Source organism: Brassica oleracea, chromosome C2 (genome assembly GCF_000695525.1).
Source record: "Brassica oleracea var. oleracea cultivar TO1000 chromosome C2, BOL, whole genome shotgun sequence".
Lineage (NCBI taxonomy): Eukaryota > Viridiplantae > Streptophyta > Magnoliopsida > Brassicales > Brassicaceae > Brassica > Brassica oleracea.
The window spans coordinates 48,249,327-48,260,836 of NC_027749.1; the positions used below are offsets into that span (position 1 = coordinate 48,249,327).

General features: G+C 34.2%; 1 long non-coding RNA gene across 2 annotated transcripts; it reads right to left on the minus strand.

The window, feature by feature from the left end:
- Positions 1–7,672: 7,672 nt before the first annotated feature.
- LOC106322614 lies at positions 7,673–9,127 on the minus strand. Of its 2 annotated transcripts, XR_001266477.1 has the most exons (4): positions 8,868–9,127; positions 8,539–8,635; positions 8,321–8,392; positions 7,673–8,152 (listed from the first exon to the last, which is right to left on the minus strand). It is a non-coding gene; the product is annotated as an uncharacterized LOC106322614 (long non-coding RNA). The 2 variants fall into 2 exon arrangements; XR_001266476.1 differs by having other exon boundaries at positions 8,539–9,119.
- Positions 9,128–11,510: the final 2,383 nt, after the last annotated feature.

An 11,510-nucleotide genomic window follows, 5' to 3' on the forward strand; every position in this document is an offset into this window, starting at 1 on the left:
ACATTGTTGTAGATGATGCGTAGATGATGCCGAGGAATATACACTTCGAGTAATGGAAGCAGCTGCAGAGAAGGTTGAGGCAGAAGCTGCGAGAAAAGAAGCAATGACGAGGCCAAAGAGGGTGTTGAAGCCTTCACACTTGCAGAAGTCTCCTTTTGTTAAGAAGTGATTGAAGTTGTTGCTTTTGTTATGTTAGAAAACTTGTTTGTGGCTTTTATTAAACTAAATCTTTTTAAAACTTCTACTGATGTAAACCTTGTTAGGAAACTTGTTTGTGGTTTTTGCATTATAAAAACTGGATTTGCAGTTGTGTTTAGTTTAATAGAGAAGATTTGCAGGTATTGGCTATAACTAATAATACTGGTTTTAGTGAGTCTAAGTTATTAAGAATGGTACAACTAGTACAACTATCAGAAAGATGGAACAATTAGCTTAAATAACATGTGTAAAATATGAGACACAATAAAATAGCTTTCGTAAACATGTTATAAACATGTTAAACGTGGTTGAACATAAATAACACATAGTTGTACCACTTTATGTAGTTGTACCAGTAAACCAGTTGTACCAGATTGCACATAGTTGTACTTTTGGACCAAAAATGCAAATCTTAGTTGTACAAGATAAAAATTATAATTTCATCGGTTGTACTACTTGTTTAGGTTTACTTACATGAGCCCAAATATTATGGATGCATAAATATTGCAAAAATACGTTCTATGTATGTTTTCAAAAATAACATGGACAAACATATTAACAAATCCTAAAAGTATAAGGTAGATGAAGAGACCATATGTGATTGTGTAATAAATATTCAAAAAATTTGTTAAAATTAATTGTAACTTAATATTAACCACTCTAAACATCTATCACTTTATCCGGTTGATTTTCTTTTGCATATTAATTACCATATGGGATCTTTCAAATTATAAAACAAAAGAGTTGTACTAGTTAAACTAGTATTTCCTGCATGGTATATATAACATAGTTGTACTACTTGTACCAGTATCACTTGGATAAGTTGTACTAGTTCGACCGGTATTACGACACGGAAACAATATATTACATAAATAAGTTCCACAACACATAAATAAGTTCCACAACTCATTCATCATTTTCCTTGTTACCACTTTCTTAGTTGTCACCTCCCTTGTCGCCACTTCTTGCGCTGCCACTTCCTTCGCTGCCACTTTCATCGCTGTCACTTCCGTCATTCTCACCAACCAATGGTGGATAGCTCTTCTTTTTCTTCCTCCGATATTCTCCTGCAGATTGGGAATCTAGTAACTTGTAGTCTTCCTTTTTTTTCTCCACATACGGAGGGAAGACAACCTGAGATCGGATTTCCTCAGGAATTCTGTAACTTTCCCATGATGAATGATGAGGAACTGGATATATTGTCCTATAATATGCCAAAGTCCACTGCTCCATCCAGTAATACCTAGAACAATAATGTTCAGCCATTTCTCCACGCGACATGATGGCAGCAAGTGCATGCACACAAGAATACCGGCCAATATCAAAACACCTACAGTAGCATGTTCCGTTGCTCAAATCAACAAAATAACCTTTACCATCTTTCCCAATCACATTGTAATGACGTTCAAATCTATTTAGCTCCCTCACCTCGAGCTTTTTTGCCTTCGGATAATTGTGATGCAATATCCCATGCACGTGTGGGACTAGTATCTGCCTCTCTGGTACACGTAAAGATAATTGTCGATATTTGTTAAACCATTCTACAATCTTCCCCACCACCACATCAATCATTGGCAACAACGCATATTTCCTTGGTCCCTTTAAAACACCATTGATAGATTCAACAGTGTTGGTTGTATCTATGTTGTACCTTTCTCCCGGAAATTTACATCTTGCCCATTTGGTCTCATGAACACTGTCATCTAGATAGTCGGCGGCTTGAGGATACATGCTCCTGAAATCATTGTAGCATTTCCTGAACTCTATCTCTGTGTACATACCAGCAATTTTTCTAAACTTTTTGGCAACCCCTTTCTTGTTAACATTGCTGCATGCTCTGCTGACATTATTAGACAAGTGATAATTGCAATATCCATGGATCGCTATTGGGTAAACCTCGTGTACTTTCTTGATGATGCTTTGGTTTCTATCAGTACAAAATACAAGCTGAGGATCATCTGGTATCAAAGTTTTCAATATAGTCAAAAACCACTCCCAGCTCGCATTTTTCTCACCATCTACTACCGCAAAAGCGAGGGGATAATGATGATGGTCTGGATCCTGAGCAGTGGCAATGAGAAGCACTCCTTTATACACACCCTTCAGGTGAGTTCCATCCATTATTATCACTTTTCTCATCGCCTTAAACCCTTCGATGCAAGCTCCGAGCGCAAAGAACATATTCTTAAACTGATTAGTCTCATCCACTACTAATCGTGTAATGGTATCATGATTCATCCTTTCTAACATGTACAAGTAAGATGGCAGTCTAGCAAAACTCTCCTCAGGGTTGCCACGCAGATCATTGACAGCTTGGTGTTTCCCTCTCAAAGCCGTAGAATATGAAACCTTAACACCTAGTTTGTTCTTCACCAAATTTATGATAGTATTTGGATCGTACATACCATCTGCATCCAACCCCACGACATTTCAATACGTAAAGAACTGGATTCGACTTAAATATATCAACCTCAAAACAATTCGAATGCACTCCTTTGTCCACTAAATCTCTCACTTCATTCTTAGTAGCAAATTCTTGATTCAAACGCATATCAATACCATCATCCCACTCAACATTGACAACTGTTTCTTCAACTGGTGTAACAGCCGCCAACTCCTCCCTATCATCCATTTCATCACCCTCTCCATTGCTTTTCTCATGCTCATACCCATCTGATTGTTTTTGAGGAACAATTGCCAACTCCTCAACTCCAACCATACCATAATTAGCTCTAGCATCACTCAGAATTTTCTCATTCATAGAAAATTGCTCGTTATTCTGATTTTCTGAGACGATTACTGAAAGCTCCACATGCAAGACACTACGCCGGTTTTTCTTGTCTACCTCCATTAAATATCCTAAAACATTTTCATCATCCAAAATATAACAAGGTCTCTTATTCTCCACAACCAGAGGAAAGTAACTCAGTTGAAGCTTCGTCGCAGCTACATTGATATTCATTTTCTTGCATATTCTATCAACCAAGTGAGAATAAGTAATCTCCTCATATCTTCCTTTCATCACTAATGTAGAAATATGCCGGTCTCCACCATGATCAAAATGTATCACCACAGCTCCACTATTATCCATAGTTCCTGAAATGGAGTAAAAACCAACACTACCGCTAAATAGTTATACTAATTATACGAGTTCTGCTGCCGCTAAAATTCTGGTTATAATAGTATTACCAATTTGACTGGTTTACGTGTAACAGTAGTTATAAGTTATACTAGTAAAACCAGTTATACTACGTTCACTTGGCACATGACTACTATAAGTTATACAAAGCTCTACCCATATCCTTATTCAATGTTATTTAGAGTTTTATCAGGTGTACTAGTTGTACGTTTCGTATGAGCAATATCAGTAATACTAGTTCTACAAGTATTACTACTTTCACTTTTTTTTTAATTGTATCAGTTGTACTATAAACAAACACGAGTTTTTCTACAATATTGTGCTTCATACTTTAACAACATTATTTAAAACCTTAAAACATGACTCATAACATTAACATACATATTATGTGACTAAACTGAAATAAAAAACAATAAAAAAAATATGAGAGACAGAGAGGAGTGAGAGAGAAAGAGAGGAAGAGAGTATACACTTACCTAGTGATTTCAGAACCAAAAACGACGCACATGTGCTGTTTTAAGGTGTCGTAAGCTGTAGAAAAACCTTAAGAAACAGAGTTACAAGTTTTTGGATGAAGAGTTGATAAAGAGAGCTTTGGTTGGTGAAGGGAGTAAATTTTTGTGTTAGTTGAGTGTGGCTGTAGGAAAATGAAGAAGAAGAAGGTGGGTTAAATTTTTGGTGGGATCCAGTCGATAGAAAGAGAAAGAAATGTACGAAAGAAGAGATTTTGAAGGGAAGATCGGATTGTTACAGAAGAAAAAAAAAGGAAAGATCGGATGGCTCAGGTTATAAGAGAGAGGATCTGATCTAATGGTCAACACTGAACTATCATTAGAGGTAAAATGGTCATTTTACACTCCTTGGTCCATCTAGATTTTTTTGGATGCGGTAGATTAGGTTTTGGTCCATTTAGTCCAAACAAGATTTAAGTCCCTCTCTGGAAGAATAAGTTTGTGATTGACGTGGGCTTAAGTTTTAGCTATCGGACCGGTTTCATTGAGCAACAAATGAAGCTCACAAACCATACAAAGCCCAATTATATTGTAGCAACCAATTAATGAAACGCAGAGTATTTGGGAGAGGGACACGTGTCGCGCAGTCCTTGGCCTATTTGTTGCGCTGGCGCAAGGAGAAGAGAATCCCTTCTACTTTATGTTACTCCATCTGTTTCTTATTGTAAGTAGTTTAAGGAAAATTCTTTTATTTCAAAATGTAAGTAGTTTCCAAATATCTAGATAACTTTTACATTTATTGGATATAGTGTAACCAATCAAATAATATCAACTTTTTTTTATTGGTTGAACTTATTAATTAAATATTATTTTTTTTAAAGTACCAACTTTCTTAATATTAATGCTTTTAGTCCAAACTACTTACATTGTGAAACGGATGGAGTATTAGATATAAGGTAGCTTTAAAAGTCGCATGCAAGGGTCGAACACGCTGCTTTTAGAGCATCTCCAACTCCACTGCAAAAAAAACTGCAAAATAGAGTGAAAAATGCAGTCATGAACAAACAAAAAAGGCATTACTGCATATATAGAATAATGTCTTTTTTATTTGTTCATGACTGCATTTTCCACTCTATTTTGCAGTTTTTTTTTGTAGTGGGGTTGGAGATGCTCTTAGCAATCGGGCTAATTCTTTACAGATTTTAAAATAGTCTGTTTGTTTTTCATAGGTTTTTCATTGTTTGTTTGTTCTTTTTGCAGATTGGTTATACATCAGGTGCTGAGATAGGAATGATAAAAGACATGGATCTTTCTATCGCAGAAGTATGACTCTCTTTTATTCTTTTTTTCTTACAATTTCTATAAAAAAATATTAAAATGAAACTAATCACATACTAGTAATTAGCAGTAGAGATCTTTGGACTCATTGACAGATCCGGCTAATTAAATTCTGCACAAAACTTACGTTCACCCTCTAAAGTGAATCTTAAATTCACCACCCATCTTATAACCAATTAAAATACCAGCTAGATTATTAATAAAAATACTATTTTTTTTAAAAAAAATCAAAAATAATTAAAAAAAAGAGATGTCACTGTCAAAACCCTAAATCTTAAATTCTAAACTCTAAATTCAAAACCCAAACTCTAAACCCTAAATCCTAAACCCAAACTCTAAACTCTAAACCCTAAACCCAAACTCTAAACTCTAAATCCTAAACCCAAACTCTAAACTCTAAATCCTAAATTCAAACTCTAGATCACAAACTCAAATCCTATACCCTAAACCATAAACCCTAAACTCAAACCTTATATCTTAAACCTGAATCGTAGACCCTAAACCTAAACCCTAAATCCATAATGTTTGAATTTGGGTTTAGGGTTTACAGTTTGGTTTAGGGTATATGATTTGGATTTGAGTTTAGAGTTTAAAGTTTGGGTTTAGGGTCTAGGATTTGGATTTACAGTTTGGATTTAGGGTTTAGGATTTGGGTTTATCGTATAGAGTTTAGGTTTAGGGTTTACTATTTGGGTTTAGGGTATAGGGTTTAAGTTTAGTATTTAGGGGTTAGATTTAGATTTAGGGTTTAGAGTTTAGGGTTTAGGATTTTGTTAGGAATCATTCTTTTTTTCAACTATTTTAAATTTTCTTAATAAAATTTAATATTTTTTATTATTTATTTAGGTTGCAATATAATTGGTTATAAAAGGGTGGTGAATTTAAAGATTCACCATAAAGGATGAACCTAAGTTTTGTCCTTAAAGTCTTATGCCTAGTTCAAAAACGCGGGCGCCTAGCCGCGTAGACGCCCGACTATTCGCAACTCGGCTACCTCCCGAGGCGATTTTAACCAAATCGGCTAACAAAATCGCCAACTAAATAATCGGCCCATTTACTGATTAAGAGTCCATTAACCGATTAAGCAGCCCAATTAATTGGGCTAAATATTAAACTGTGACAGTATTTTACTGGGCCTAATGTGAAATCTAAATCTGAAGCCCATGTACTTTAAAGTTCACTATGTATATTCTATATATAGAAGTAAGATTTTGCCCCTGTTTTCTTTGCAAGCGATGTGGAACTTTGTCCAAAACACTAATAACACGAAAATAAATAAATAGAACATACAGGTATCGAACCCAAGTTGTTTGGCGCAAAACCAAGTGTCTCAACCGCTAGGAGAAGAACGAAATCTTTGCTTCAGTACTCATATGTTAATATATATACACATAATTACTGATTAATTTATGTTCCCATTATATGATATTCATTTTTGCTAACAATTAACTTTTTTTAAACCAATAAATTTAAATTTAAATAATAACATACAAAAAAATATTACTTTCTAACATATTTATATTATATATTTAATTTAAATATTAAAATAAAATAAAATAATAATTAAACTAATCCCCGCGTATACCCCGATTAATCCCTGATTTTTTAGTAACTCGCTAGGCCCGAAGACGCCGCCCGACTAGCGCTTAGCGTAGTTCGGAACATGGGTCTTATGTATATGAAGTACTATTGGATCTATCAATGATGATGTTAACACGTTACATGCATCTATTTTAGTTAAATCCGTATTAATCACATCTATCGAAATCATACAAGTGCATATATCTATCAATAGTGTCAATTCCTATACTCTCTTATCTATGACAATAGAGGTTTTAAAAATTAAAATGCTCTTATTTAAATATTAACCATTTTTTTGGTATTATAAAACCTTTCACTCATTTATTTCTTTTAAATGGATAGACTAGAATGTATTTTTGAAAGTGTGGGTATATTTGCTTTTGTGGAATCGAAAATGTATTTCCCTACGAAAATTATCACATAACATAGATACATCCATGTCTTTTAAACTATGGTTACATCCTATATATACATTTGAAAAATCATGAATAAAAATTTCACACTTATATCTCCCCATAAAATAAAATTTGAAATCCCTAAACTCCTAAATGTTAGTTATAGTTGGTTTACTATGTTCTAAACAAACACTTAACTGATTATTAAACCAAATTAAAATTTGATTATGCTCAGTAAACCACAATGCAGCAGGCGACAGACGGCTACGGATAGAAGCCGTGGCGTCAGCACCGACGCTATCTCCGATCCGTCGCTATTCCGTAGCTCGTTCGTAACAGATTTGCGAGGGAGTTAACCGTAGCTATTAGCGACAGCGTATCTACTGAATTTTTCGTTGCGCATTGGCAACACTTTTAGCGAAAGATTTAGCGTAGCTAAATAGCCACAGAAATTAACTACAATTTTGTCTTAGCCAAGTTGTAGCAAAAGTAGCCACAGATTTAGTTACAGATATTTTGTACCTAAAATATTGGATTCGGATTAGCAACGAAATTTTAGCAACTGAAAGTTGATTTTCGTTTTGTATTATCCAAATTGATTTTAAAACATTACAGCATAAAAAAATCTGAAATTCCCAAAACAGAATAGAAACATTGCATTCGTTACTAGTAGAAAACAAAATATTAAATCCAATAGGTGGAAACTAATGACATAATAAAAGTTCAAACCAAACACAAAAGATTCCAGTTGTTATGTCTTCAGTTGATTGTAGAAAGTCATCAACATCATCTAGATTCTCTGCTCATTGGTGCTAGGAGGTGAGGATGGAGAAGGATTGGTAGTTGCATCAGTGCTTGCCACTCCTCTAGCTTCACACAAAGCAGTGAGCTGCTAGCTCATCAAGTAGACAGTTTCAGTCAAACTAATCAACTCCTTCTCTAAACAAGATTGACGAGTAAGAACGACGGCCTGGTGGATCAATGTGATAATTGTTCTCCATTTGTGTTGTTCCACGTCCAAACAAACATCTTTTGTGTGGCTTGACTGCCTAAGAAACCAGAAAACAAGAAACACAATTACTAAACTTACAATAAAGCATAACACTGCCACATAGCCATAACAAAAGAAAGAGGTAATCAAACATTTACCAATAAGCAATAACACAAAAAGAGTCACAAGGGAAATACAGAATCTTAACAATAACAATAGACTCAACTTTATTCAACAGTATTCATGTGGATCTTCCCCTCTAAGTCAGTATTGCTGGCTCCTCACCCATCTACATGATCTATAAACACAAGGCAAATAGTATAAGAGTCGCAAAGAAATACTGAATCTTAAAAGTACATAATAAGACAATAAGGACAAGATTCTTGTACGATATCTTATTTGACCTTGGCATTAGATTTAGAACAGAAATGTGTTGATGTATACCTGCCTGAGATGTGTTCTTCACGAAAGTTGTTGCGCCTTGTCCAATAGTAGCTTTTGTAGGGAAATTGCCTTTTCTTGGTGGATGCATACTAGAGCCCTAAATCAATGAATCACATAGTTTAAGAAAAGACTTAAAGAAGATATGAAAACGCAGAGACTTAGTCCCAGCTCGATTTTGAAATATAAACCATAAGCTGACTGAAGACACATAAATTGATAGAAGAAATGAACCCAGATTAACTTGAGAATATGAACCCTAATTTGACTGAAGACGCAGAGATTGATATAAGAAATAAACTCCAAATCGATTTGAAAACATAAACTCTAACCTACCCCCATAAACCAATCAAAATCGCACTAGTGAAGAACAATATATTGCAACAGAGTTTTGGAAAAGAGAAGTTCCATTAAGAGAAGCTCTGGTAATTTGTCGTGAATGAGAAGTGGGATAAGGTTGGTCTTTGTCGGCGATGAGAGTGTTTGTTTCCACGGAGAAGAAGAGTTAAAAGGAAAGTGTAGAAATATTTTGGCGGAGAAATTTGGGAAATTATTTTATGGCAGTAATTGAACATTTTGGAGAAAATTTTGGGCGCCATTACGAAAATTTGGCGTGAAATTTTTCTCTCCACCGCCAAGCACTCGTGATTTAGGGACCTTGACAGATTTTTATTAATTTCGATGTTTTTTCTAGACTTATCTATATATTGTTAGGAAAATTCAATATGCAGCGATGTTATAACATTTTCAAATTCAAACTTTATAATAAAATTTATTAAACTCCAATATATCAATATATATATAAATAAGTTTGCGTACATATGGTAATTGATTGAACTTCACATAATTATTCAAAGAAAATAAAAACATATCAACATAATAAATTGATAAAAGGATAAAAGTGTATAAGGCATGAGTTTTTTTTTTAAAGTAAAACTTCTTTTTATTTCTAATAAAAAATTAGCTTGTTTTAACTCTTTTAACATATGAGAGTATATTATAGGGTTTAGGGTTTGAGGTTTAGGATTTGAGGTTTAGGGTTAAAGTTAAAATTGGAATAGAAAAATCAGAGAAGAAATTGGTCATATATGTATCCTCAAATAATAAAACTTCCATACCATTTTAAAAACTTAACTTGAAAAAAATTAAACATTCTTGACCTTGTTATACATACCGATGAAATGTCACAATTAACATAAACTATATAAGTAGAGCTATAATGTTCAATATAAACCTAACAAAAGATCCTTGACAATTACTATAAGTGACTAAACTTAAACCAGCATATGTGTCTAGCCATTAATTTTACTGAACTACTGCTGTTAATATATGTGCATCAAAAGTTTATCTTAAAACATAAAATTCAATTTGCATTGTAAAATTAATCGATAATCATCTTATTAATACATACATTATATATATATATATATATATATACGAAATATTATAATTTATATTAATTTGATTTTTTTTACTATATGTAGCATTGTGAGGATAGAAATATATGTAGCTAATCAATCTCTAACCAAGACGTAGCTATTCAGCTACAGACCACCTATAAAAATTTTCTATAGCTATTTAGCTACAGATTGCTACAGTTAGCAACAAATTTAGCTACAAAAATAAATTTATGTATTATGTCGCTATATTTGTAGCTAATAAATTTGGTTAGAGAAACTCTTTCGCCAGTCCTTAGCTAGTTTACTGAATTCTTGTAGTGAAAGTACCTGGTTACAATCCAATCTTGGTTACATTGGATTGGGTTTTTGTTCTGGTTCATTCTGCTCTGATTTATTTTTGGAGGTTTGATGGTTTTAATTCTGGTTTACATCACAAACCATCAAAACCAACATTCGTGTGGAAACAAGTGCATAACTTTTGATTCGAAAATATATAGAACTTAATAATAGTTCCCGGGTGTTGCTAAAAAATGACAGGTTTTGGGAAATAGCTCGTAGGTGCTGTCCGCTTTTTTGTTTTAGAATAATTTTATGTTTTTCTATAAAAGTTAATTGGTGTTTCTGATTAAATCCAAGCTTCTTATACATGTAATATATTATTGGCTTTATATGTATATTAGCTTTTCTTGTTTTAGTAACTAATACCCCACTAAAACATATCTACTCGTCAACTTTGGCAATTTGTCTTTTGATTAATCTGTAATTTTTTTAATTCAATTTTCGGTTCTCAGCATTTGGCTCATTCTGTACGCTAGGAGGAACATTTGGTACATTGCTCAGCGGTAAAATGGCAATTGTACTAGGAAGAAGAGGAGTAATTACATTTCTTACCTTTTCATAATCTTGAAATTTTGTTAAGTATGTTTTGATAATCAAAATTGACCCTTTTTTTTTTACGGCAAACGGCTATTCTATTACTCAAACTTGAGGTGGCCTGGGGAGCCAGACCGGAATAGAACAACCAATAAAACATAAGGATCTATGAAAAGAACGTGCATTCTTAGCTAGCGAATCCGCAATCTCATTCTGCATCCTTGGGAAGTAGCTGATCTTGAAGTCTGAAAAACACAACCGAAGAGTTTGAATGATCTCCAGCTCTGTTGAGAAGGTGGGCCAATCTTGTGGTTGTTCTAACATCGCAATCAGGTCCTTGCAGTCCGTCCCAAACCTCTGACAGTACGAGTGTTGTATCATGCTCTTCATTGCCCATTGTAGCGCTTTCAGTTCTGAGTGTAAAGCTGTCTCCCGCCTCCTCAAGTTCCTTGAGCCCATGAGTTGTATTTTCCCCATTGTATCCTTCCAAACCCATCTCATTCTACTGAATTGAGCTGTAGAGGTCTATGAACCATCCACCATACAAATATCACCCAAGCTTAAGGCTTGTGTTTCTTCATTAGTCTGTACATGTGGCGATACCGGTTCAGTGTCTCTTGCGTTGTACCAAGCTTGGCACTCACTCTCTGCATATCTGACTAGTTCCAGTGGATCTCTATTTATGCCTCTAAACAACTTATC